Source organism: Anomalospiza imberbis, chromosome 15, assembly GCF_031753505.1.
Source record: "Anomalospiza imberbis isolate Cuckoo-Finch-1a 21T00152 chromosome 15, ASM3175350v1, whole genome shotgun sequence".
NCBI classification, from domain to species: domain Eukaryota; kingdom Metazoa; phylum Chordata; class Aves; order Passeriformes; family Viduidae; genus Anomalospiza; species Anomalospiza imberbis.
In genome coordinates this window covers 16073817-16100793 of record NC_089695.1, presented here as the reverse complement: position 1 = coordinate 16100793, position 26977 = coordinate 16073817, and the positions used below count along the sequence as shown (strand labels likewise).

Below are 26977 nucleotides of genomic sequence, written 5' to 3'. Positions count from 1 at the left end.
TCTGCCTTTTAAAAAAGCATTGTTCCCTGGGAAGAGCAAATGGGCATTCCGCTCATTTTGCATGAAGGAATTAAAAAGAGGAAAGCAGAAAGCCTCTTGGTCTTTGTTCTGCTGGCCCAGGCTAGGTACAGGACTGCCTCCTGTCCCCTCTTCTGTCACCATTTCCCTTCTTCCCACCAGCTGGGCTGTAAGAAGTGTAAAATAATCCAGAGCATTTGCTGTTTGCAGGTCAGTGCTGCACAAAACCAGCTTTTAGGTCACCAAGACCCCCTGAGTAGCCAGCAGCTGTTTAGAAGAAATTTTGCAGTGATGTTACCACAGAAATGTCAGGTACCAGAAGCTTTAAAATTAATGTTTTAAAGGGGTTAAAGGTCATTTTCAGAGATCCCCAGCAGCTACAGACCCAAGCCATGAATCTAGACCCAGATTTCAACTTTCCTCAGTTCTAATTTAACTCTTTTTAAAGGACTAATGGCTCTATTTACCAGCTCAAGTGATTCCAGGAAAACCAGAGTCACAGAAAATTGCAGCAAACCTTAGCAGGAGATACACACAACAGTCTTGCTATGTCAGAGCAGCACTGAAAGAACATTTTTTTTGTTGTTGCTGCTAAGAACTTCTTAGATTTGAAATAGGAAAAAATAGAGCGGGGACAGGGAGGAGTCATTTTGGCTCTTCCCCATCATTAAGGCTGGGATTTTGTGTCTGGAGAGGCTTCAAAATTCAGGGTCAGGAGAGAGAGAACTTGTGAAGGGAGAAGGAATCCTGTTCTTGCTCAGGGGTTTCAGTCTGTCACCCTGACCTCACAGCAGAGAGGGGTGAGGATTTCCCTGTGTTTCCCAGGAAATGAAGGGGAAATGCTCTCAGATTTAAGGTCCCTTCCAAGCCCAGCCTTTCCCTGGCTCTGATTAACCAGAAATGCCCTGCCAGCACCGTGGTAGCTGATTTGGCCAATTTTCCCTGGACTGCTGTCACTGCTGTCTCTACCCGAGCCAGAAAAACTAGTCCTTCTCTCCCATCGCTCACCCCAGCTGAAGAATTGCTCTTTTGGCCACAAAAATCCTTCCTCAAATGCCCCCAGAGCCTCCTGATGGCCTCAGGGGCTCCCTGGGCTGTGAGGAAAGGCTCGGAGGGATCACAGATCACTGGGCAATGCTTTTCCTGCCCTGACATCTCCATTTCCCCACAGAGGCTCAGCCTTGCCTGGGGACACGTGTGGCTGTGAAATCCCACAGCAGAGGTGCCTTGGGTCTGCTGTGCCACTAGGGCTGCACTTTGTCACTCCCCTGGGGACAAGCCAGGGCTTCCCTGGCGTTAGAACATCCTCAAGACTTGTGGCCAAATGTGGGAAATGAGAATTTGTAGAGAACTTTCCAAGCTCGATAGAAGGCTCGCAAATACAAAGTTATACGTACAAATACAATTTACAAATACAAATACAAATACACACAAATACAATTTACATACTCTGTAAATCTTCTATCGAGCTTTGAAAATTCTCTACAAATCCATTTCCCACAGACATATTTCATAATGTTTTGGGTGGTTTGTTTGGGGTTTTTTTTGTTTGTTTGTTTGTTTTCCTGATGCTGATCAAATCTATTTTTCCTGTTGTGAGTGGAGGGGTTGCCTTTGGCAACATCAGCATTTGATGTCCCAAAAATGGGACGTGGAAGAAGGGCCAGTTGGCAGGAGAACAGCTGGGTGATCTTAAAAATAAAAGCTAAAGTGGAAATTTTGGTTTTTCCTCGTCCCTGGCTTTCCAGGGATGCCATTCTGCACAGGAATTGCGTGCTACAAGATGGAACAGGCAGTGCATTTTTAATCTGATAAATAATCTGATGTCCCAGATTCCTCCTGCAGAATGAAAATGAGTAAGACTTTTAGGATCCTTTCTAAATCAACATCTTCAGCTTTTCTAAGCCTCCCGTCACTGAACTGTCTGGTTGCCAAAATAAATAATAATCCTTTCTCCAGAGCGTCTTCATAAGACTTCAAACATTTACAGAAATAAAGAAAATAAACCTGGTTATTGTCTGAATAATCATTTGTTTATTGATGGAGACAAGGCTGCTCATTTTTCTTGCTCTCTGGTGATTAGATTATGATAAAATATGACATTTAGTGATAAATTTGATATGGTTGGTTACGTACAGTTTAAAAAAGGGACTAACCAATTATTCCTTCCTGTGCTGGTGGAAGGCTTTGGCCACCTGTGCAGGAGACTGCCACAGTTATAAAGCAAACAGCAGCCTCTTGTCCAAGCAGCTGTGACAAATGCAGAGGTCACATATGTTCCCTGGCCCATGGATATCAGTTTTGGTGTCTCCCTTCTCATATTCCAGCAAAACCCGGAGCCCAAGCCAGAACTGTAATGAAAGCTCTGGCCTGGCTGAGACAGAGTGAAAATTTAACAGCGTAGAAATCCATTTGGATTTAGGTGAAATGTGTCACTTTGAGCTTGCTAGCATAAGTAAAATATGCTGTTTAGTCTGGTAACTCTGCAGCACTAGTAAAACTGCCCCAGCTGCAGAGAAAGAATGCGATTTTCCAAGCTGAAGAGATAAAAGAGATTCCTTGAACCTTGAAACAGACAGGGCAGAGTGACCCAGGAGTTCTCTCTGTACTTTCTGACAAAAAACTGGGTACAAGTGTAACTAGCTGTAAGTGTAACTCAAAATCAGCAGAATGAATATGCATGAACCAATTGTGAAATTCTATGCATATTTAAATTAGTAAGGGGTAATAAAAAAGGATCAGGAGTTCTCAGGGGCATGCATGTCCTTTGAAGGGGAACAATCCCTACCTTTGCTCAGCGCTGTAATAAACATACTGTCCCTACAAATCTTTATTGGAATTGTGGAGTTTGGGGTTTTGTCCACGTTTCATGGCTGAGCAGAGGATGAATGTAGGGACAGCCAGCACCAGGCTGGGAGGGCCAGAGGAAGCCAGCTCACACCAATTAGGACTTTAGCTGGGAACTAATCCACCCAAAATATCACTTGGAAAGAGCTCCCTGATGGATCCTAAAGGCAAATTCCCCAGGTGGTTCCTTTCTTTGGGCAGATGTTTCTGCATTTTAACCCAATATTAACCCAAAGCAAGGACAAAGCTGCAGTCATGCAGTGAGGATTGCTGGACACGAAGTGCACCGGAGCAATGCCCCTGTGGGGAGTGAGGCACTCTGAGCCACAGGGGACCAGCTGCATCCCCACAGGCAGCAGCAAAGGAGCTGGAATTCCCTGTCCCTCCCCGGGGACAGCCCCAGATCCTGGCAGCACCAAAGACCTCCCTGTATTGTAAATGCAGGTGAACCCGGTGGGAAGAAATGCTGATATCTGACTCAAGTTCAGAAGGCTGAATGATTTCTTTATTATAACTATAATGTAATACATTAATATACTATTTAAAGGAGATACTAAACCTACATACTTACTTTTATTAACTACTATATCTAACTAACAATTAGTGACCCTCTCGCTCGAGTTTAGACACAAGTGGATCGGATTGGCCACCAGGCTCAAACAATCCTCACCAGAACCCAACCGAGCAATCGCCCCAGGTAAACAATTCTCCAAACACATTCCACATGGGAAAACAAGGAGCAGAAATAGAAATTGTTTTCTCTTTCTTTCCTCTGTGTTCTTCTATGAAAAATCTTAAGAAAGAGAAGAATGTGCCTGCCACATCCCTGATCTGCTCTCAAATCAAAGATTACCTGTGCACCTTTACCCACATCGCTGGCATGCCACAGCCACCCCTGTGCTGCCAGGGGCAGGGTGGCACTGCTGGCAGGTGCTCAGCTGTGCAAGGACGAGAATAAATCCCCAGGAAAGGAAGGGAAACACCCTTGGACACGACTTTCTGTTTTACAACAGTATTTGCCCTCTGGAAAAAGAGACATCCAGGGCCAGGCCACCCTGCAATCCATCTGGCACTGCTCTTTTCTGTTGCTGGCTCTTCCTTATTTCTTGTCTATTGAGAAAAATCATCTGTACCACTAGGATTCTTCTGCCGTGAACATGAATTTTAGGATGCAGCAGCCTCTTGGCAGGAGCAGCGAGGCATCTGGGCCAGCCAAGGAGTTCAACCATCCAAACAAAGTGATTTGGATTAGTTTCAATGAGGAAAGAAATCAGCAAAGCCCCTGAGGGTGCAGGGCACGGGACAGGCTCAAAAGATGGCATGTAATTAAATTCTTGGCTGAGAGGAACATTTTCCTCATCCTTCTCTGCTCCTTCCCCCGGGGCAAAGAGCCCTGTGAGAGTTTGTCTGCCCTGAGAGGGGCTTCAGACTTCTGGATCAGCTCCTTGAGCTTTGATTGATGCTCTCCCAGCTGTGTTTTGGTGTCCAGGAGGATCAGGTTGGTGCTGGGATGAAGGTCCCTGGTCCTGGCTGCCCCAGGTCCCTGTGTCCTTGCCTGCCTTTGCCCGTGGTGCTGCAGCCTGAGAGCTGCAGGAGTCCTGCAGAAGGACAGGATGGGCTTGGCTCCCGTGCTGTTCCACCACCTGCGTCCCCCAGCTCCCTGCCTGGACACAGGAGGATCACCAGGAGCCCTCCTTCCACAGGGCACTGCCCCACTCATCCCCTGTGCTGCTGACCTGAGCCCTGCCAGCTCCCAAAATGAGCTCTGCCACCTCCCAAAATGAGCTCTGCTCCCCCAGCTGGAGCCTGCAGGTCCCCTCTGCTCCTCAGCAGCTCTCTCAGCCCCTTTGCCTTGCTCTGGGAGCAGGGAGCTCCTGGCCAGCACAGCAAGGAGCTGGAGCTGCTGGAGAGAGCCCAGAGGAGGCACCAGGGGATCAGAGGGATGGAGCAGCTCTGCTGGGAGAGCTGGGCGTGTTCACCTGCAGAGGAGAAGCTTTGGGGTGACACAACTGTGGCCTCACAGTGCCTGGAGGAGCTGCAGGAAAAATGGAGAGAGAATTTTACAAGGATCTGGAGTGACAGGACAGGGGGGAATGGCTTCACACTGACAGAGGGCAGGGTTAGGTGGTATTTTGGGAAGAAATCCCTCCCTGTGAGGATGATGAGGCCTTGGCACAGGGTGCCCAGCGCCGCTGTGGCTGCCCCTGGATCCCTGGCAGTGCCCAAGGCCAGGCTGGATGGATCTCTGAGCCACCTGGGACAGCTGAAGGTGTCCCTGCCCATGGCAGGGGTGGAATGAGATCTTTAAGGTCCTCTGCAACCCAAACCACTCTGCACTTCCATAATGATTCTCTCACAGGGTGTTTTCCCTCCTCCTCCCTTGCTCCAGCCCTGAACCTCCCGTGTGTGCCACTGCAGCACCCCACAGCACGAGCTGCCCTGGGGATGTGCTGGAGCAGAAGGCAGCAGAGCTCTGCTCCTGCCTTCGCTGCTCCTGCCCCTGGGCTGTGCACAGGTGCAGAGCAGAGCAGCAAAGAGCAGCACGTGCTGCTCCCAGGCTGGCTGGGACATCCACCTGGCTCAGTGACAGCAGCGGCACTGGCAGAGTGACAGTGACAGGAACAGCAATGACAGTGACCCTAGTAGCAGTGGCACTGGCCCTGGCAGGAGCAGCAGTGGCCCTGGCAGCAGTGACAGTGACAGTGACAGTGACAGTGACACTGGCAGGAGCAGCAGGGACAGTGACAGAAGCAGCAGTGACAGTGGCCCTGGCAGGAGCAGCAGTGGCCCTGGCAGCAGTGACAGTGACAGTGACAGTGACAGTGAGTGACACTGGCAGGAGCAGCAGGGACAGTGACAGAAGCAGCAGTGACAGTGGCCCTGGCAGGAGCAGCAGTGGCCCTGGCAGCAGTGACAGTGACAGTGACAGTGGCCCTGGCAGGAGCAGCAGTGGCCCTGGCAGCAGTGACAGTGACAGTGACAGTGGCCCTGGCAGGAGCAGCAGTGGCTGCTCAGCAGCACCAGACTCTGGTGCCACACCAGAGTGACCCCGGGGCTGAAATCTCTGCTTTCATTCCCCGCTTTCAGCTCCTCCTGCAGAGGCTCAGCAGGAGCAGGAAGGGACAGGGCAGCTCTGCTGTGCCCAGAAAGAGCCACTGCTCCTAACAATGGCAATAATGACAATAACAGAATCAGCATTCCGGGTGTGCAGCAGGAAAACATGAAATGGGCTCTGGAGTACAAATAATCTATTCTCACTCACTGGAATATTAATTAATGGTTAAGACAGGGATATATTGCCTTTGATTCCCAGTGTATTTTGGCCTGTGCTGCTCTTATTTTCCCTTAATTATGTCTGAATTCTCCTTTTCCCCCTCCCAATTTAATACCTAACATTTCATTCCTCCTTGCAGCTCTGCATTTCTTCTGTGTGTGTGTGTCATCCTTGATATTTTTTTTCCTTTTTCTTTTATTATCTTGGACTCCTCAGTGCTGTTTTCTTTCCTCCCACCCTCTTCTTCCCCCTCAGTCAGAAAATCCAGCAAAACATTTCAGCTTGTGATGAAGTGTTTCCCTCAAGAACAACAGATTGAAATCCTCATTTCCTGCAGGACACTGGCAGCGTAAAGGAACCTGCCTCAGCCCTTCCCTTGGGAACCCTGATTTTCCCCCTCACTTTCTCACCTGCTGTAGTTTCAAGGCAGCTGGGGTATAAATAATCAATATTCCCAGGGGTGAGGATGAGAAGTGGAGCCTTAATAGCCCAGTGGCTGATTCAGAACTTCAAATACCCCCAAAAATGGGCAACAACTTTACTGAACACCAGCAACCCTTTCCAAGAATCTTTCTTTGTCTGCCAGAGAATGGGAAATAGCAGATAAACAGCATTGTGCTCCATCTCCAGGCCATCCTCTCAAGAACTACACACCAAGCTGCTGGAAACAATGATTTATTCCACCAGCTTGCTAATTAGAAGATGAATGGGCAGTAAGAGACATATCAGCAAGGAGAAAAGACACCAGTGTGCAGTGATATGTTCCTGGATTTATTCTAAGTATTCTTACACTTTTCAGAGCAGCACATCTTTGACTACTCAGTGTTTACAGCTGGGTGGTTTTTTGTTTGTTTGTTTTTTCCTTTTTTTTTTTTCTTTTTTGTTTCTTTGTTTTGTTTTGTTTTGTTTTGTTTTTTTTTCCCAGCTGTAAGGTCCAGTCTGCCCTCAAAGCCACCTGGGGCTGCACAGAGGTAAGACCTGCAATTCCACGGGCTCCCCCTTTCTTTTCCACCAAGGTTTTTTTGCATTCAGAACACTCCAATGAAGTGGAATGGAAGTTTTGTTTTGCTGCTGGCCCCTGGCAGTACATGGAAGTGGGAGTGGAAGAGCAAGAGACCGTTTTTGGGGATGGATTTGTGTGAGAGCTTGGGGAGGAGTGAAGATGGGAAAACACCAATAACTCCATGGATTGGCTGCTCCAGGAAATGCTCTGTGGAACTGAGAACTCCAAACCCAGCAACACCTGAAGGAAAATATCCTCATGACAGCTGGGAACACAGAGAGGATCAATAACAGGGACAGGGACAGGGACAGGGAGAGGGACAGGGACAGGAGTGTTCTCCACCTGCTCTCACACAGACCCTGCTCGTGATCCCATTTCCAACCCTCCCCGTGGCTGGATCTGCAGGGCAGGGAAGCAGATTCCCAGGGAACTGTCAATTCCCAGCCAGACACACCCGTGTGAAGACCGGGGTGACTTCACACACTGGCATTGTCACTTTTGACACCTCAGCAAAACTACTGAAAAAAAGAGGGAGAGGCAGCAAAGCAAAGCTGGCAGTCAAGTTTCAGCTCAGTATTGCTCCCAAGTCTCTGATTTGGTGCTGGTAGCATTACGCAGCATTGCTGTGAGATTCGAAACAGAAAAAATGTAAAAATTAAAATTTTAAACTAAAAAAGAGTATTTTAAGAGGGCAGGAAGATGTCTGCAGCAGCTGTGTTTGTGCATGGTGAGCTCCCAGCCCTGCAGCCAGTCTGGGGACTTTCCTCAAGGGTTGATTCTCCCTCAGGAAGAATTTATTAATGGAAAGGGTTGGGAGGAGCTGCCAGGGAGGTTTGGAGTGCCCATCCCTGGAGGTGCCCAAGGAAGGGCTGAGACAAGGTGGGGATGGACACAGCTGGGACTCGATGGCCTTGGAGCTCTTTTCCAACCTCACCAAGGCTGGGATTCCATGCTTTGAGCACTGGGATGTGGGACTGATTATCAGTGGAAGAGGTCAGCAGGCTGCTGGGCTGAGGCTCCTCTGTGTCAGGTGTCAAAAAAAAGCCCTGACAAAGCTGGCTGGGAGCTGTGTTCTGCTGAGCTTTGGTGGCTCTCTGGGGAATGAAACCTCTCCTGATGTTTACATCCCATCGTGTGTTTAACCTGGAATTACAGAGGCAGCAACACCCAGCATTTGATGCCTTGGAGTCTCTTACAAGTGTAAACAGAAATAGAGAGACTTTGCAAAGACCTTGGAGGGAAAAAGAGGGAAAAGGAAAAAAAAAAAAAAAAAAAAAGAAGAAGAAAAAGCACCTGTGAGTCCTTGAGAAATGGAACATAGAAGACCAGGTGTGACTCCTGCCACATCACAAAACTCAGGATTAAAGTGTGATTCCAGACTCAGCCCCACTCTGGCACAGATGGGGCATCGATTCCTGCCCCAGGAAATCCCAGGGGAGCAACTCAGAGGTGCTCAGGAAGGGTTTTCCCACTCGGAGAGGAGAGGGAGCCTGGCAGGAGCTCTGCTGCCACCAGGAAAGGGAGATATTTTGGGGTCCAGGTGTCGAGATGACCCCAAGAGTGTAAAAGTCTTTTGTTTCCCAGCCCATGCAGCCAAAGGAGAAGTCTGAATGCATGGGGTCGGCTTCTCAAGATTGTTTATTTTCCCTTATCTAGAACATTCTCTCTCTGCCCTGCTGAGCTCTGTCCAGTAGGTCGGCCATGGCATTCTGTCTGCCCTCAGGGTGGTGTTCAGGGTGGGTTTTTATACCAAAAACTCCGTGTGCCATGTTTACAATAACGTGCCAATGTCTGTCATTTCTGTTGGACAGTGTGTCTCTACCTCAAACCAATAGAAAAGTGTCCCCATCACACCAAGACATGGAGGACAAGACGAAGGAGAAAAAGGTCAGGACACACCATAATCCCTCCATCTTGTCCCCCCCCAGAAACACACTCTGAGAACCCCAAAATTCCACTTTTCCACCCTGTTTTAACTCAACTACCACACTACTCAAACCCTTGTGCCTTGTAATTTCTCATACAAAGTTGGCAGCTTTTTCCACGGGCTAAAATCGAAGCCACAGGAGGTTTTTGACTTTGTGCCAAGGTCTCCGAGCCCCCTGCCAGGGTCTCGAGCCAGCCAGGGCAGCCAGAGGGATGTCCTGGACTCCCACAGGGACGGAAAGTGAGGTAAGGAAAATTGGGGGAAGAAGGGCTGAGAAATGCTGCTTGGAGCAGGGGCATGCTGCTGCTCCTCAGGCTGTCCCACGGGCACAGAGGGCTCAGGGGACAGCTGTGTCACAGGAAGGGACAGCAAACATCCTGTGTCGTGCCACTGTGCCCCCTCCTTTGTGCAGAGGGATCTGTACATGAGCCCTAAGTCTGCACTCCAGAAGGAAATGAAAACTGAGGCTGTGTGGAGCACACGCAGTCCCTGCACACTCAGAGGAAGTGCAGAGTTTATTAGCTTGGCACACTGTTATTCCTGGGTAAGGCCAGTGAAATTTTCCCCACCGTCACCCCTCTCACAAGTGCCATAAGTGCATAATAGACATCCTAGAAGTTCAGAAGCATCTCAGTAGCAATCTGCTCTGGAGCTTGCTTGAAAATTGCTGTTGGCTGTAACGGTACCCAGGGGAGCACTGCTCTCTAATATTTGTTTAAAGCAGACTGGTAAAAGTAAAGTAATGCCCTGACTCACTTCTCAAGGCAGGCTGTTCCCCAGAACATCGGGCAAAATTGAATTGCTGAGAGAATAGCAGCAAATACATCTGCTTGGGAGTGAGGGCTCCTAATCCAATCCACACATGCAGGTAGAGGAGCAGAGCCTCTGGAGGAGGCAAAGAACAGTTGGCATTTGGCAGGATGCTGACAGCAAGGTTGCCTGCCTAAACATGAGCTCAGTCTTAACTTGTTTTGCTGCCTGGTTAGGATTTGGAGTTTAAAACACTCCTGAGGCTTATGGGAGCCTCAGGAGAGCGAGGAAGGTGAGCAGGGGAGTCTCAGGTTGTAAATGCAGTGGGAAAGCCCAGGGTGAGGTCACTGGACTTGCAGGGGTTTCTGTGATGAAGCTGGCAGGAGAAGCAGGAATATGGGATTTCCTGAGGACAGCCAGAGGCACTGAGCTCCCCATACCCAGAGCACTGTGTTCCCACACTTCACTGAGAGGATGAGGTGATGGAGGGGCTGCTCCACCACTCACACCTCCCAGAGAAGGGTTAGGGAAGCCTGGGCAGTCCCTGCTTCCCTTTACCAACCTGCCAGATGCATCCAGAAAATAATAATAATAGTAATAATAAATAAATAAACATAAACATAATAATAAACATAGGAATAATAATAATAATAATAATAATAATAATAGAAATGTAGTCCCCCGTGCCTAAAACACCCTGTGTCATGCTGAGGCTGCTGCTTTCCCACTTCCCAGCCCATCTGATGGATGATGCTCCTGGCACAGCAGTGGCTGCTCCTGGCCGTGGTCAGCCTCTCCTTTTGTCCATCTGCACACACTGATGCCTTGTGGGGCTACCTAAAAACACGGGCCAGATAAAATTCTTATACTTATTGAGGGGTCTTCAGGTACATTTAGGGCAGACAAAGCCCCCTCAGAGGCTTCACCCAAAAATGGATGATGAGCCGTGGGTTTTCACACTTTTATAAGTTTGGTCCATATGCATATTGGGGGTTAATCCTCCAATTACAGCTTCAGGTAATGAAGTAATTTTCCCCAAGTTTGCTCCCCCAAGTCACTTTTGTTTCCATCTCTCTGGCCTGAGGCAGTGAGGTGTCCTTGATTGCCAGGCCTGGAGAGGAATTGTTGTGCCTGCCCAAACTGGGGAAGCAGCAGCTCACACTGTACATGGAGTTTAGAATTATACACTAAAGAATTGCAGGGTTACAAATAGATGAAAAATACAGAAGCTAAAATCCTGAGGCATCAACAGACCTCTCACTGAGGCCTGGTGAGATTTCCTCTTTGTGATATCATGTCCCCCCTCTCTGATATCGTGCCCACCCTTTCTCCTGTCATGTTTGCCCTCTCTGATCCCAAGTGCTGCCTTCTCACAAAGGCTCCTCAGCCCCTCTCTGCCTTTGGAACATCAGCAGAACTCATCCCTGGCAATTCCCCATAACCCCGTGTGCCTCTCAGCCTTAATGTTTGCCAAGTGCTCAGAGATCCCAGCAGGGAAATTGCATTCCAGTGAAATATTAAACTACACAGATCCCGACAACCTTGCTGGTGATCACTCAGTGACCTGAGAGGTTTTCGTCCCTCCCCAGCCTCCTCGTTCCTCTGTACAAACCACGCTTCACTGGGCACAGGATCATCTGCAGTTCAGTCGTAAGGAATATCTCCACATCACTTCCAGGCAGGAGGAGAGGCCAGATAATAGAATGTAATGCAAAATCTTTTCATTGCTCTGGTTGTATTTATCATCAATTCAACTCCCGTTTACAGATGCAAAGAGAGAACTAAAATGACTGTCTTTAAAAAATAGATGTTGAAACAATTCTGGGCATTGTTATTGCCATTGCTCTCTGTGGTGTTGGTTGTTACCCAAACGTTTCTGTGGAACTGCTGTGGATGTTCAGGGCCATTTCCATAATTCTCTTTTGACACATTGCTGCTTTTGCAGTGGATTTTCCTCCTTTGGGTGGTGTATTGCTGTCTTGGTTTGAAAAGACAGGTGTCTGCTAAGGAAGGCAGGAGCCTCCCCTGAAATGGAAAATGTAAACCCCCTCCCTCCAAATTATTATGATTTTGAAATTAAGGGGCTCTCAGGCAAAATATGGGAGCAGGAATAACAGTTCCTTATTAGGGAAAAAATAAGAGTAAAATACAAATGCAGTAATACAAAACAACCCTGCCAGAGTCAGAGCAGGCCCTGGCAGCCTGTGGGTCAGGCTGGTGGCAGCAGTCCCATCCCATGGTGGCTCAGCCCTCCTGCAGTGCCAGCTGTGCTTCTGCTGGAGCAGGGATCCTGCACAAGGCTGGAGTTTTCCTCTGAAGCTCCAGGGCTGGTGTGGATGGGCCTGGGCTTCCTCTGGGAATGCAGTGGGGAAGAAAGCTGCTCCTCTGGGAATGCAGTGGGCAAAGGCTGCTGTGGTGTTCCCAAGGTCAGATTGTATCCAGGTAGGAATGCTTGGCTCCTCCCCTGGGCGGAGCCTCTCCCCATGGGATGATGGAATTTTATCAGCCATGCAGGGACACTCACTGGCCATGAGCAGAAGATAATTAATAATTAATGGCCCATGGACAGAGGAGGTCTCCTGGGGGGAGGATTGGTTGTGGGAGAGATAAAGAAAACTGTCCCATGAACAGCAGAGAACTGCCCCAGCTCTGACAGATGGGAACAGAACACACACCCCAGCCACATCCTGCATTTCCAACCCAAGACAATTGCTCTCTCTGCATTCTCATCATCCCAGAGCAGGTGCACATCCATCCCTCCTGAAAGCAGAACTTCTGCACATTCCAGGCAGCTGTGGGCTCAGGAATTCTCAATTTATCCATAGGGACTGTGACCATTTCTGTGTTGCACCCTGGGTTCTTTCAGGGCTGGATTTTATTAGGTTATGATGCATCACAAAACCCTAAAAAACAACATTTTGGGGGGAAAGATTTCTTACAACACTTTCTAAATAATGAGTTCTACATGAAGATTTCCAAATGTACATTACTAAATGAGGTTTGTAGCACTCCTTGGAGGTGTATAATTATAATTATTACCACTTTATCGGTAAGGAATCCAAATTATGAGGGGGAGAGGTGACCTATCTAAGGTTATATGCTAGAACTACCTTGAAGAGGAGTTGATAACGTGAAATCAAATATAGCTTTGACCTCCTAAATCTCACTTCATTAATTTTAACTCTGAATAATGTATCCTCCTTATCCAGAGGCCTGTCTATGAATGTACCACTGGGGCTTTTTCCTGTGGATCAAAAACTCTGTAAGCCATGCTGAGCCTGGTTGGAGTTCTGTGTCTTTGCTACTTAATGGTTCAAAGCACAGAAATCAGTTTTCTCTGTTTGAAAGTGTAATTTCTAATCTGAAGAACACTGAGTCATCCCAAAAATGCTTCTTTCAGGCACTTAGTGAGATGTGAATGTTGTGTCTGTGCTGCCCTGAGGTCTCTGAAATCTGGGGGTACCTGCTCAGGTAACCCCAGAGTTCCCCTCTGAACCCTGCAGAGCTGAGAGCTTGTTTGTGTCCTCACAGCCAGAGTGAATCAGTGCACTTTAATTCCAGAGCTGTTCCTTTTGTGTCCACCTCTTCCTAACCTTCAATTATGTCTTCATGCTCCCTCTGTAATTGCCCACAAATTCAGTTGTGTGGCCCAAATCAAAGGCAAAGGCACGGAGCTGTGTTAAGGTCAATTATCTCCTGCAAAGTGAGCAGCTTCTGATGAACTCTGTTATTAAACTGGAGCTTATTCCACACTAAGCTTGCCCTAAGTGTGCTTTCTCCTCCAAGGAGCACTAACAGGTCATCAGGATCCCAGAGGATTTCAGCCTTGGAGGCATCACGGCAGCCCAATCCCATTGCTCAGGGTTGGGGATTCATTAGAAAGGAATAGCTGATGGTTTTATCTGCTTCACAGCCACTTCTGGAGGGTCTCACATCTGACCCTATCAAAGGGTTGCAATATTAATTAAGCCATCTAATGCCCTGCCAAATTAGTGAGTGTTTTCCAAATGGAAACAGAGCTCTCAAAGTCCAGTTTGTCCAAAGCCACTCTGAACATCAGTGGGCAAAGATCATAAAAGGCAAGGGAGGAGAAAAGCCTGTGAGAAGATCGAGTCACTCCCCTTTTAATGGAGGATTATCCTCCAAGAATAATGGGCTGCACTGTAGGCAGCAAAGGTTTTTAAAACTCCTTAAAAAAAAACAAATTAAAAGCCTTTGAGTGATTTTTCTGTGCTGTCAAGTGAGAAATCAATGTGGACCCTTATTTTATATCTAAAAAATGCCCTAGAAACACAACCTTCTCATAAACATGGGGGACTGCTGGGTGGTTAGGGAACTCCTAGATCTGTGAGAGGCAAATTCTCCCTTCTAGACAGCAGCAGGGATTTCAGCAGGGGATTTCTGCATTGCATTTCTGAATTGCACCCCTTTTCTATGAGACCCCCAAGGGAGACCCAAACCAAGAGATCCCCGTGTTGGACACAACACCCAAAAACCCCAAACCCCCTGAGCAGGTGGTTTCCATCCCCAGCAAGCCCCAGGCATGAGGAAGTTTGTGTGCACACTGGGTTTTGGGGGAATGAGTGGTCAGGGATGTGCTGGAGCAGCCAAGTGATGGTTTCTGTCTGAATTGGGATCAGTTTGCACCTATTCCTAATCTCTCTGTGTTCCCAGCTTGGTATTTGGAGTTCCAGATGATTCTCCTGCATGTTAAAACCTCTTGCTATGTGTGGCCAGGCAGTGGGGTTTATTTATCAGCTGGAAGCACCTGCAGGGAGCAGCTGCATTTCCCATTCTGCTGTGCTGAGAGGTATCCCTCAGATTTATTCTTTTTAATAAACATCACACAGATGGGGGAAAATCCACATGGAAAATGCTTTCATTTACACAGCCCAGTGCAGCAACTTTTAAGAGAGAGATAAGGAAATTGTACCACTGTGTCAAAATCTACTTGGTAACGGAATCAGAAAATAATCACAGTTTAAGGGAGAACTGCATCAAATTCCAGGAATAAAGGGCACCTTTTTATGAGCTGAAGGTCTCTGAATAATCCATTATCTGGAATCTGCAGAGGATTCAATAGGAGAGCCATTGCTGTATTTCCTTTATTCTTACTGGAATTCAATTTCATTTTGTATTCTTCTTTGACATTAAAATATTGATGTTTACATCACTGCTACACCTCGGTGCCAAAACTGGGAATGGGAGGACAGTGGACTGCAGATAACATGTAAATTAGGGGGGAAATAAGTTCCCTTCTGGGAGATTTATGGCTCCCAGTGGTTTGTACTGCTTAGAAAAGGAATCTCCTGTTTTTACAGCTCAGGATGGGAATCTCTTTAGGATTTCAGACCTTGACTGAAAGAGCCTTGCACTTTCTTTTTAATTTCCTTGCAGTCCATGTTTCTGGTCAGGATAATCCTTGAATTGACAGGGCTAGAGTGTGTCATCTTTCTGACAGAATAATTCAGGTTCTGTGTGATACACATCAAACCTCCCTGCTGCCAGCTGCCCCAGGCTCTTCAGAGCGAGCCTGGATTCAGGTCCCATCCTCCCAAGGGACAGCCTGGGATAGTGGAAAGTGTCCCTGCCCAAGGGGGGATTTTTGGGGTCCCTCTCAACCCAAACCATTCTGGGATTCCATGACCTACAGTCAGCACCCAGGTCAACACTTCCCAACCCTAAACCTGAGCAACTCTGGGAATACAGTACATCAGCTCACCTCATCCTGATAAAGCCATGATTTCCTGACTGTCTTTACCACTTGTTACAATGTTAAAGTGCCCTAGTTAAAAAAAAAAAAAAAAAATCTAATTGAATTTTGCTAAATTCAGCTGGTAACTCAATGCCTTTGCTTGTTAAAGGATGCTCTTGTATCAAATATTCTCCCTGTGTAGGTACTCACAAACTGTGATTAAATTGTCTCTTAATCTTCTTTCAATGAGCTTAATTAAGCATCGTAATATCAGTGGAATCTCCCCCAAAAAAGCCACCTCTTGATAACTGATTTTCCAAAGAACATTAAAGCTGCAAGAGCAAGGAAAGTGTCCCAATTCCTCCCTCTTCTTTTTTATTTCTGGCCTCTACTAAATAAAACAAAAATATTTGGCAAGGAATTTCTCTCATTTCCAAGGCAGGTTGATGATGTGAGGAGTCAAAACATTGGAAGTCCCCCATGGAGCCAAGGCTGGCACTAAATTCAGAATTAATTGGAATAATGAAAGAAATTGAATAAATTCTGAGAAATGTGGATAGGAGAGATCCTCAAAGATCTCTGGGAAGAGCCATTAAATGCTGGCTGGTCCTCTGTTAGCACTTCCACACGTTGTAATTGCTTTTCCCTCTTTGGGGCTGTTTAAGGGATCTCTGTTCTGTGGGAGTCCAGGACATCCCTCTGGCTGCCCTGGCTGGCTCGAGACCCTGGCAGGGGGCTCAGAGACCTTGGCACAAAGTCAAAAACACCTGTGGCTTCCATTTTAGCCCGTGGAAAAAGCTGCCAACTTTGTATGAGGAATTACAAGGCACAAGGGTTTGAGTAGTGTGGTAGTTGAATTAACACAGGGTGGAAAAGTGGAATTTTGAGGTTTTTAGAATGGGGTTCAGGGGTACAAGATGAAGGGATTTGGGTGTGTCCTGACCTTCTTCTCCTTCTTGTCCTCCATGTCTTGGTGTGATGGGGACACTTTTCTATTGGTTTGAGGTAGGGACGCATTTTCCAACAGAAATGACAGATATTGGCACGTTATTGTCAACACGGCACACGGAGTTTTTCGCATAAAATGTAAACACCACCCTGAGGGCAGACAGAGCCCTGGTTTTGGAGCATCCAGCTCCAAAACCATCCCCTCATTGCACCGTCCAGCTCTTCACCCCTGCTTGGAAGCTTGGTCTGGAGTGACACTGGATTCCAGGAAGGATGAGAGCATTCCTGAGAGTATGGGCAGGTGAACACTTCTTTGGAAGAGTCTCCAAATCAGGATCAGGGCAGGCAGCAAAACTGAGCTGCTGCCTCATCTGTACTTTATTGGTATTCTGGAGGCAGCCGGGCTAGAGACTGCACAAAATTATTTTCAAACAGGAATTACAATTGGCAAGGCAAAATGAGAGAGATGGAGAGAATCTGGGGGGCATTTGTCAGCTGAGAGCCTCAAGGTTGTGCTCAAGCTGATGACAGAGTAAGCACAAGAAAAGCTGCAACAAATGGTGCTCCGTGGATCAAAGCAACGAGATTCTGCCACAGATACTCAGCAGTAAAAGGCTTTTCATCGTGGAAAAAGGGAGCGATTCCAATGTGAAATGAAAGGAAAAACAAAATTCCCTCCTGCTAAACACAGGCTGGCAAGGGAGTGCTGGTAGGGATAAACCCTGCCTGTCCTTCCCCAGGCAGATTTATGCAGCAGTGCCTTCCTGAAGCCCCATTGCCTCCCTGCCTGCTGCTCGGCTGACACACACGGGGCTTCATTCTGCCAAATTTGTCAGTCTTGACCTGCCAGTCTGATCTGGGGGAAATTCTATTCATTGCTGAATAAATAATGCATGGGCAGCCATGCATTTTTCATGCTAAGACTTTTAAAGGCCACTGTAGTGATGCATGTAAATTCAATCTCCCCTCCCCTACTCCTTTCTCTGCACACTCAACTGCTAAATAATTATTAACATCTGACTCACGGCAGGGTGAGGGCTGCACCAGCCACAGAATCCACTGCTGCTCTGACACTGCTGCCTCCACTCCACCCTCCAGAAAATCGAGGAGAGATAATTCCAGGCAACATCAGAGCAATCTCGCTCTTTTTTTTTTTTTTTTTTTTTTTTTGCTTTGCTTAGCTTTGCTTTGCTTTGGGTTTTTTTTTTTTTTGGGGGGGGGGGGTTTGGTTTTTCTTTTCTTTTTTTTTTTTTTTTCCAAATTTCTTGGTGTTTTTTTTTTATATAAAGCCCTGCAAAAACTCATGTGCATGAAGTGGAGCAGAACAAAGGGAGGAGCAGCTCGTGGATTTGACATTTTTCTGGAAGCACATTAATCCCTGCCAGAGAAGCAAAGCTGGTGTGTTTATTTGTAGCTGGTGGCCAATGTGTGACAGGGGCCACGGAGCTCTGAGTGACCCAAGGGCTCAGACAGGAGCAGGGGGAAGCAGCACTGCTCCAAAGGGCTCAGGAAGCACAAATTTGCCTGGTGGAGGTTGCAGGAGGAATGTGAAACCCCCCCAGGTGAACTCCCTGGGTGCTGGGGTGAGATGAGGACAGGAGCTCCTGGGGCTGCTGAGGCTGTGTCAAAGCCCAGAGTCCTCACAGGGGCTGGGGTGGAGGAGCCACTGGGGTTTCTCCCAGCTCCAGGTGATATTGCTGATGTAGAAATGGTCAGAAACCACCCCCCCGGGCCACCCAGACAGCTCTGCCCTCCTTTTGCGGGAGGTCTGAGGCAGAGAGCCTCGAAATCTTCATGGAGTGAAGCCACCTGCCAGGCCAGCCTTGCAGGCACTCTGCAGACAGAGCAATAAATATGGAAAAGGCAAAGCACTGAAATGCATCTCAGTCTTCATCCCCTGGGAATCGAGGTGCAAATTTACTCAGGGATCTGCTGCAGCAAAATGGAACAGCCAGCAGGTACAAAGGGATGTGGAGAGGACAACACTGGCTGTTGATGTTGGCACAAAGAGTAAAAGATAAAACTCCTGGATTTTGGGCACTTTCAGACCTATTGGCAGGAGCAAAGTGCTAATACGGTCATAAACTTGAATAATTTCCCCTATAAAGGTTTAAAGGTGATGATTTATGCCTGAATTACCCTGACTGGTTTACACAGGAACATTTTGGGCTACTGACTCCCCAGCCTGGCAAGAACAATGCAATTTTTCCTCATCCAAACTTTTTTTCTGCACACAGCCAGTGAGATTCCTCAGATGCTTAAATGAGAGCTCATGCTTAAATGCTTTGCTGCCTTGGGACCTGGTTTTACCATTATATGCTTAACTTGATGACATTTCAGACCTAAAATCTGATGTGAAATCAGGGTGAAACGGATTGAAGGGTTGTTTGCTTCAGTGCTTTTTTGGGCTCGTCTTATGAAATATGTGAGGCCATTCCACAGGTCAGAAGAGGTGAGTTTGCTTGTTCAGGGGGTTGCTCACAAGAGGAGGGCATGGCACTGGATATTTATGTGGAGAACTGCAGCATTTTTATTCAGCAGTGGCAGAGAGAAGGAGTTAAGGAGGAAGGAGACAAAGGAAGGTGAGTGCTGAGTCTCTGTGTCACTCACTTGTCCCAGGGGATGTCACCTGTCCACAAGGACCTGCTCTGCTGTAGTAACAGTAATGTGGAGAAAAGAAATTTATCCAGATGCAGTTTGTACTTATCTCCGAACCAGCAGCCTGCTCTGGGAGATTTAGGCTGAAGCTGCTCACACAACACATGCACACACAAAAATAAACCTGCTTCAAATTCTCCTCTCTGGGCTGAGGAGCATCTCGGAATACGGATGAGAGCTGCCTGCAAACACATCTAGAGAACTTGGAGGGAAACCCGAGACAAATGATGGGAATGAAATGCCCTTCTTTCCAGATCAATGCCAGGGAGTCCCTGGTGGGGAGTGTATAGATCATTTAAAAGACTTCTTATCCTGCTCACAGGGATCCAGCCCCAAGTGCCCTGGCTGATGGGGAGGGTTATTAATTTCACTGGCATTAAGGAATCAGCCACCTGTACCTCATCCATGGACTCTTCTTGGCCTTTTTATTTTAGACTCATTCACAGGCTAGATGTGCATTTAGATGAGAGTAAAACTGATCACAGGAAGGATAGGAGGGAAGAGGCTCCTTCTTGATCCTGGTAGTGAAGCCTTCCCCTCAGCCAGGCTGTTTTAATTGCCAGCAAACACAATAAATGGCCCAATCTGTCTAGAAACGGGATCAAACTCCTTGGTTTGGAATCCTGGGCCATGTCATGGTTTGTGCTGCTTTGTCCAGAAAGGTGCTCCCGTGCAGCAACTGACAGAACAAGAGGACACAGTCTCAAGCCATGTCAGGGAAGGTATAGGTTGGATATTAGAAAAAAAAAATTCACCAAAGGAATAATAAAGTACTGGAATTGTCTTCCCAGGGAGGTAGTGGAATCACCATCTCTGGATGTGTTTAAAAAAAGACTGGACATGGCACTTGGTGCTGTAGTCTAGTTGAGGTGTTAGGGCATAGGTTGGACTTGATGATCTTAGAGGAGTCTTCCAACCTCATTATTCTGTGTCCATGTCCCTCTGTCCCTCCTGGAGCAGGTTTGGGCTGTGGTTTGTGCAGGGCAAGGGAAGGGCTGTGTCAGCACCAGCCCCTGCTCTCCTGGGTGCAGATTACACCCTGGACAAAGGTGCCTCCTTTGAACAGGGCCAACCCTTTCCTGGTGTGCCAAAACTCCTCCCCTGGGGCCAGGCTTTGCTCTCCCTGCCGGGGGAGCTCAGGCTATTTCAGGAATTGCATCCAGTACAGTTGTCAGTCTCTGTAATGAAGAGGCTGAGGACTGGGGTGGAGAAGCTGTTAAATAAATTATAGCCATGCTTTGCATTTTGAGAGGTGCTTCTCATGTCTGGCTCACAGAATGTCTCAGGAACTGAGGGAGATCTCATTGTTCCTCCTAAAAAAAACGGCAGAAGAGGGAGACCTGGGGAGATCAAGCAGCTGCCTCCAGGTGAGTGTCAGAGGAACAGAGGGTCAGCCTTCCTCCCTGCCCAGGCTGAGGGGAGGGCAGCTTGGAAGAGCAGAGCATTTGGGAGTGCCAGGAGGGGCTTGAGGAGCAGGGAGGAGCTGCAAGAGCATCCCCATCAGGGAGCCGGCAAGGATGAAGCACCACTGAGGCTTCCATGGATTTTTTCCCATCCTGCAAGGACCACACAGTGCAAAAGGTTCCTGCTGGTCAGCGCTGAGTCTCTGTGTGTGTGTGAGGGATGGGATTAGAGACAAAGTGACACAGAGCACACAGGGACCGTGACAAGGTGCTGTGACAACACAGGCACTTTTTTGTCCGTATAACCCTCTCCTCCCCAGTCCTGACACCTTTCAGGTGTTGCTTCCCACCCCTCGAGTGCCAGTGGCACATCAGCACCCCAAAATTCATGAGAACGAGCTGAAAATCCCTCTGCTCCACAGAAAACTGGCAGCAGGATGGAGACAGAAATGCAGCAGCAACCCTGGGTAAATCCTGAATTTTGGGCATGGATGGAGAGCTCTGCCTGTCCTGATGCCACTGCCCACACCCCCAGGAAAATCAATCCTTCTCTCCTTTTTGTCTGGACCAGCCTCAAATAGCTGCACCCTGTTGCTAGGCTACCTGGCTGCCTTCCACACATCCCAGAGCTGCTGGAACCCTCACAGCAAATTGCAGCTCACATGGTGGGTTATTTTTATCTTTTTGGGAAGAGGGGGGATGAATGGACAGTGGAAGGAAGGGAGAAGGAAGATATTCCAGTTCTTGGATGCTCTGGTCGTTGGGTTATGACCAGAAAAGCCTGGAAAAGCTTGGGAATATGAACGCGTGTGTTTCTGCTTCCTTAAATAGGTGGAAGATATGTGGGATCATGATGAAATATCTGGCTGGCTAATGAATATCAAGTGTCACCTTTTGTACTATTTTGGATCCTTGATAATTTGTCTGGTGTGATAATTTGTCTTTCCAGCCAGAAAAGAGCTGGAAACAGCTTCACAGAATGCACAGGGGCACCAGCAACCCCGTGAAGGGCTGGCAAGTGTGGGATAAAAAGCTCTTGGCATTTGCAGAGCCACAAGATCTTTCCATTTGGCCTGGCTTTGGATGATCTCACCAGGGAGAAGGCAAGAAAATGAGGTGGAGAAGTGAAAAAGAGCTGCAGAGGAATGATTGCCATCCCTCCATGGAACACAATATTTTAGTCCCTTGTTCTGAGGAGCCACCTGTGTCACCAGGGGGTTCCTGCATGTGGAGAACCCAGCAGGTGCAAGAGGAAACCCATGAGCAGCACTTTTCCTGTTACAAGGGCCTTATTCATGCCTCTGCTAACTCACAACATCGTGTTTTCCCCTCTGCTTTTCTTCCCCAGGTGGAGGAACTGAGGCAGGCAGAGCCTGGCTGAGGAAATCCATGGTTAGATCCCACCATGGGCCATGTCCCCTTGAATTAGAAAGACCTATTGAACAAATCACCTCATTTCTTATATAAATATATAAATCACCTCATTGCCTCTGTGTTGCTGCCAGGGTTGAGGGTTTCTATACAGAACAGCAATAAACCACTGGAAAATGGAGTTGGTTTATGGTTTTCTCTGTCCCTTTTCTTCCCATGAAACATGCTGCTGTCATACGAGGTGAGAAATCCACTGCAGTTCCCATGACTCTCATTGCTCTGTGCTGGGTTACCAAAAAGCCTTTTTGACTCAGTTTTCAGGTCCAGAAGAGAAAGAAAAAGGCTTAAAAAGGCATGTTTTAAATCCCCACTTTTCTCCTGTGTCCTAGACTGCAAGGCAAGATGGATTCTGTTTGCCATCTGTTAGAGGTGTGGCAGTTATCTTCTGGGCAGTTTTCTTTCTCTCTTCCACAAACCAATCCTCCCCCCACCCCGGGGAGACACCTGCTGTTAATGGGCTATTGAATGTCACTGCACCACTGATAAAAGTTACAGCATCCCATTGTGAGATGCTCCACCCCACAGGGAGGAGCCAAGCATTCCTACCTGGATATAATCTGGAGCTTTGGGACACCAGACTCAGCCTTTTCTGCTGGATCCCAAGAGTGTTTTTCCACTGGACCTTCAGAGGAAGACAACACCCTTCTACAGGATCACTGCTCTGACAGAACCACATCTGCCACTCCAGGGCTGCAGCCACTCCAATTTGGACTGCTACCAGCACCCTGCCCAAAGGTTGTCAGGTTCTGTTCTGACTCTGTCAGTGTTTTTTCTTTTGTATTATTGCATGGGTTTTGTTTTCTTTTTCCCTTTTCCTAATAAATTGTATTTCTGACTTGGAGTCTCTCACTGGTTTTGCTTTTCAAACTAGAACACCCTGCTTTGCATTAAGTGAGGCCCTCAGCTGGGAGGTGGATACAACCCGCCAAGTGACCTCTCCCTGGTCATCAAGGGATCAAGAAGGAGCCACTGGGAAATGGCCATTCCCAGGGAGCAAAGTGCCACTCACAGCCACTGAGCTGCTGTTCAAAGGGGGGAAAAGGAAAAAGGGAACCCCCCCATTGCCTAGGATCCATTTAAACCTCCCCCTCCAGGAACCTTTCCCAGCCCGTTCCTCGCTCTCAGCCAGGGAGGGATTCTCCCTGAAATCACCAATTAGAAATGAAATAAATCCTAGACACAAAACGGAGGCCAGACCAGGTTTCCTGCCCTCATTCCCTCTGTTCTCCTGCACATCAAGCAGCCTCCAGGGCTGGGCCCTGGCACTCCCCACGGGAGGGGTTTGGTTGGCAGCTGCACTCCTGGGCTCCATCAGTGACATGGAGATTATTTCTATTTTCTCAGCAGCTGTTTGAAGGGAAATAATCCTGGAAGAGCCTAATGAATTAGCGTTCTGAGAGTTATCTGAACTAATGAGAAGGGGTGGAAATAGGCTGAGGAGAGGGGGCTGCTTTTCAAAGCAATGTAGTGCCTTTATTGGCTCTCTTATGCTTTGGAGGTTCAAAGACACCTTTTTTCCTTCTTTTTTCCCTATAGCAATTTGTTTCCTGAATGATTGAAGAACAAAAACAATTACAGACGGTACCATTTTCTTTTTTTTTTCCTCTGAGCTTTCTCCTTTTCACTTAGTGAAATGCTCAAACTTCCCATCTTTCCTTTCCCTTCCCTCTTCTGCAAGACCCAAATAATTATGGACTAGACACAAAACCTAACCAGAGTAGCAGGACTCTTCTGGGCTCTTCTGGGCAGGATCAGGTACTAGGCCACTAGGCCACAGCATGCTAGTGAAATTTAAATAAAAATGGGGAAAGGAAGGCAAAAAAAAAAAAAAAAAAAAAAAAAAAGAAGAAGAAAAACATCTTTCTGGTGCTTCTGAGATCAAAGGAGCAACCCTTGAAATTTGATGGTTGGGAACTTGTGAGGAAGGAGGCTGTTAAACCATTCCTGACTTCTGTGGCTGTTTTATCAGCAGGGAGACACTGACATTGTTTGAACTAGATACTGACTTTTCCCCCACAGAGGTTGTGTGATGATTTCTGAGCGTGTTCCCCAAGGCTCAGGCTTTGCTGGGAGAGATCAGGAGCAGGGGAGATGCTTCCACTTCAAACAGATTCCATAGAGGCAGCGCAGGAGTGGGAGCTCCCTGCACTGCCCAGGGCCACAGACCTTTGCACAGCTGCGCACCTCACACAATTCTCACACCTTCTTCTCTCTCTTTTCCTCCTCACCTTCTCCAGGCCTCACAACACAGCTGTGGCTTCCCTGGAAAATGCAACCCTCCCTCCTTCCCAGGTTTTTTCCTCCTCAGCACCAAAACCAATTTGTAGGAAGGTGTTTAGTGTTTGTTTCTCTGCACATGAACACTGGGACAGGAGGAAAGGGTTGATGCAGTTAGATATTGAGGGAAGGATTTGAGTAAAAGCAGCCCTGGATCTGAAGCACCTCCCTGAGCAGCTGGGACTGATGCTGTAGGACACAGGTCTTCTTCTGCCACTGCCTGTGAAGGCTGGAAAGTGTCCCCACCATCTGCCACCTGGTCCCCACTGCCCTTTGGCTCTGGCTGAGCTGCTGGTGTGGTCACTGCTTAATGACCTTCAATTAAAACACATTAATTTAGTTTGGGATCTACTATTTAAATGAGCTCATCTTCTCTGGAATAGCCCAAAGAGCAGCCAGATGAGCCCAGGCAGGCAGAGGTGGGAGGCTGGCTGTGACCTGCTGGTGGGACAGGGTTTGTGGCACTGATGCCTCAGGTTTTAGCTTTTATATTTTTCAGATTCTGAGCTGCTTTAGTGTGTGGGTCTGAGCTTCATATCAGGGGATGGTGAGCTCTCTGCACAGAGCAGGGAGACAAAACAATTCCTTCTCCAGCTGGGCACCAAGGACAAATGATCCAAATCTCAGGCCCAAGAGCACAAACAGCATGGGCTGGAGAGAGAAAAACAAGCAGGATGGGACTGCATGGGCTAAAGCTGGAATGGGACAATGAACTCCAATGTGCCAATGGAGCAGAGCTGATCACAGTGAGAGACCCTGTGAGCAGTCGTGCATTTTGGGACCATTTTGGATCATCTTGGGTTCATTTTGTGCCATTTTGGTTCATCTTGGGTGCAGCCCTGGCTGGGCTTTTGTGCTGCCCAAGGTGGATCCATAGAGAGGATACTTTTAATAAATCCCTGCTTTATTCTTTAGCTCTGTCCAGCCTTTGTTCCAGCTCAGCCTCCACAAGGCATCGGCCCAGCAGCAGCCCAGTGGTTACAGACCTGTCACTCGCACACCCTCCTCCCAGCATATCCTGTTATTTGTACTAAATGCATTTCATTGCTCTTTTTAGACAGTCTACACACAGCTCCTGCCCCACACACTCTGCAGCTCACTCAGAATCCCAGAATGGGCCAGGCTGGAGGGGCCCCCAGAGGGTCACTGGTGCCACCTCCCTGCTCCAGCAGGGCCAGCCCTGGGCACAGGGCACAGCCGTGTGTCCAGCCTGCTCTGGAATATCCCTAGGAGGAGCCTCCATCCCCTCGGTGGTCTCTGCTCCAGTGCTTGGTCACTGCACAGTGGACTCCTGGGTGTCTCTGCCTATCCAGGCTGGATGTTCCCTGTTGCACAGCTCTGATCCCTGTCCCTGCCCCAGCCCAGGAGCTGCACACTGTGGTGGCCTGTGAAAGATGGTCCGAAGTTTCGTTCATCTGCCTCATGACCGTCACAAGGACCCTGCAGACCCTGACAGGAGCTCTGGCCTGGCCGAGGTGGACGCTTGCCCGGTGACTGTCAGCAGCTGCGCTTGCTGTGCTCCTACAGAACGCTGCATTCCAGCAGGCTGTGACCAGCGGTGGCTCGTCCCTGCGTGCCAGCACTTGCTTCACAGACCAAGGGGCTCTTCACAATGGCCCATCAATCTCATCCACCTTCTGGCCAGGTGCCACTCGCTTTGGATAAAGACTGTATGAACTGTAACTTTTTGGGAAGACTTCGGTGCACCCCCACGGATGACGGCGAATCCATGTGGCTGCACCATTGAGGATCTCATCTCGACGGTGGTAGCTATATTCCCCTTCCCCTCTTTTCTCTCTATTCTTTATTTCCTTCTCTTTCTTTCCTTTCTATTCTTCTTTCCTTCCTTTTCTCCCCTCTATCGCATTTGTTGTTGGCACCACAATAAAGGTGCATTTGCTGTGATTAAACTGATGGTCCCCTACCGTTTGCCTTTTTGCACTTTTAGGATCGGTCAACGAACCACCACAAGGAACACCCTGAGAGCAGCCCTGGCTCAGCCCCACTCACAGGAAGGAGCAAAGGCACCCTGTGACAGGGCAGCACCCTTGGCTGTGGATTTGGGCAGGGAGCTCCCCAGGGAAGGGGGGCAGTGGCATGGCACAGGAGCTCTCCGTACTGGTGGAGCAGCAGGCTGTGCCTCTGTCCCAGGGTGCCACTGTCCCCCTGCTGTCCTGCCTTTTGCCCACCAGCCCTGGAAGGCATCCAGAGCTGGCTCAGAGAGGATTTTTCTGGCATGGCACAGACTGGCAGGTGGTGCAGAACTGATCTGTTCACCAGCATCCACTGGAGGTGTGCTGGGATGGGAGAGGGGGATGAGCTCAGGGGGATCGAGGCCAAACACGGGGAAATGGAGCATCCCCAGAAGAGCTTTGTGCGGTCCAGCTCTTCTCCAGGGCACAAAAATCCCTAAATTGCGTCCCATCTCCCTCCTTCACCTGACCTAATGATTAATAAAATATCTTTTATCTGGGTAAATTCTAGGAAGGAAAAACATCTCAGCAAGCATCCATATGGAAAAGGATTTGGTGAGGCCTCCTTTGAATCCCTGTTCTCTGCTTCTGCTTTACTTCACTGAGGAAAGAAAGTCTTGTGTGCCAGAAATGCAAAAATAATACATGAATAGCACCAAGTAGCTTAAATAGTTAGAAAAAGGAGTGAAGCTGCTTGATGAAGGTTCATCACTCAAAATGAAATGGGTAAAGAAAACATGGAGCAAAAAAAAGGGAGAAAAGTTGAAATGTAA

General features: G+C 48.1%; 1 long non-coding RNA gene across 1 annotated transcript; it reads left to right on the top strand.

The window, feature by feature from the left end:
- Nucleotides 1-20166: 20166 nt before the first annotated feature.
- On the top strand, nt 20167-22215 carry LOC137482830 (uncharacterized). The gene is made up of 3 exons (XR_011004239.1): nt 20167-20487; nt 21095-21188; nt 21473-22215. It is a non-coding gene; the product is annotated as an uncharacterized lncRNA (long non-coding RNA).
- The last annotated feature ends 4762 nt before the right edge of the window (nt 22216-26977 follow it).